Source organism: Elephas maximus, chromosome 22 (assembly GCF_024166365.1).
Source record: "Elephas maximus indicus isolate mEleMax1 chromosome 22, mEleMax1 primary haplotype, whole genome shotgun sequence".
Taxonomy (NCBI): Eukaryota; Metazoa; Chordata; class Mammalia; order Proboscidea; family Elephantidae; genus Elephas; species Elephas maximus.
The window spans coordinates 1,445,708-1,447,384 of record NC_064840.1 but is presented as its reverse complement, the minus strand read 5'-3'; the positions used below and the strand labels follow the sequence as shown (position 1 = coordinate 1,447,384).

Genomic DNA, 1,677 nt, shown 5'->3' with positions numbered 1-1,677 from the left:
TTTTGTCATTTAGAATTTATCCTGCTGTAAGGTGTAACGTATGGATCCAATTTTATTTTCTAGATGTTGTTGTTAGTTGCCATCCAGTTGGTTCCGACTCAGGGCAACCTCGTCTACGGCGGAATGGAATGCGGCCTGGTCCTGCAGCATCTTCACTGTCTTTGGTACGTTCGAGTCCATCGTTGGGGCTATTGTTACCTTTATGTTTCAAAACCATTGTTGAAGGGCTGCCCAGGGTTTCGCTGAGATGCCAGGCTTATCACATACTCAACTCCTTTATGTATTTAGACTTATTCCTGTGCTTTCTGTAGGATTCTATTTATCTGACACTATTTTTATATTAGTAACACGATATTTTAATTGTCATGGCTTAGTAATGTACCCCTTCTCTTTGTATAAATATATGCGGTTTTGTTTGTTTTTTTCTGGCTGCCATTGTTTGTTTATTTTTCCTCATGGCTTTTAGAATCAGATGTTCCAACGAAGCAAAGCAAACCAAAGCATTACAGAAGAACCAGGTCGTAAGGTTTTCATTGTCACCCTGTCATGTTTATGAGTGACACAGGGAGAATGTCATCCTAATGATACTGAGTCCTCCTCTCCAGGAATATGGTATATCTCTCTATTTGTTCTTTTTTTTTTTTTTAAGTAGTATGTTAAAGTTTTTTTTTTTTTATTGTGTTTTAGATGAAGGTTTACAGAGTACATTAGTTTCTCATTAAACAATTAATATCCATGTTGTTTCGTGACATTGGTTGCCAACCCCATGGCATGTCAACACTCTCCCCTTCTTGACCCTGGGCTCCCTGTTACCAGCTTTCCTGTCCCCTCCTGCCTTCTCGTCCTTGCCCCTGGGCTGGTGTGCACATTTAGTCTGGTTTTGTTTTATGGGCCTGTGTAATCTTTGGCTGAAGCGTGAAAAATATGGAACACTTCATGAATTTGTGTGTCATCTTTGTGCAAGGGCCATGCTAATCTTCTCTGTATTGTTCCAATCTTAGTAAATATCCTGCTAAAGCGAGCACGAGTATATTAAAGTTTTTCTTCATTCACTTCTTGTAGATTTCCTACATATTTCAATCTTTTTTTTTTTTTGGAGGGGGCAGGTACTTTTTAAATAAATGGACTCATTTTTCCTTATATCCTTTAAATGATAGTTGTTTGTATGTGTGAAATGTCGTTAAATTTGTATCAGTGTTTTTCTATTGTTTGTTAAAAAAAAAAAAGGGATCATATTACCTACTTAACCACATTTAGCTTTTCTGACTTAGCAATACACAATGGGACTACCTTCCAGTCAACAAATTCCCCCAGCTCTTATATATCCACCACTCGGTTGTATTGATTTTACTACGCATGTTTTATCATCTCTCTATCTGTTTCCCTGTCTGTCCCTCCATCCATCCATCCGTCCATCCATCCCTGTATCCATAAATGCATTCTTTCTAATGAGAACACAATATTTCATGGTTTAGAGGGACTGCAGTTTACTGAACTGATAACCTATTGATGGTCATTCACTTCTTCCTTCCTGCTACAAATAGCGCTGCAACAGATACACTTGTACGTGTTTTCTTTTATCCTGATGCTTTTATTTCTGTAAAAATTGAATCCCAGAATGAAATGAAATAATTCAGTAGATATTGCCAGCTTACTCTCCCAAATTAATAATTCACA

At 37.5% G+C, this 1,677-nt stretch overlaps 1 non-coding gene across 1 annotated transcript; it reads right to left on the bottom strand.

The window, feature by feature from the left end:
• Positions 1-918: 918 nt before the first annotated feature.
• Positions 919-1,025, bottom strand: LOC126066160 (U6 spliceosomal RNA). The gene has a single exon (XR_007515016.1). It is a non-coding gene; the product is annotated as a U6 spliceosomal RNA (small nuclear RNA).
• Between the last annotated feature and the right edge of the window lie 652 nt (positions 1,026-1,677).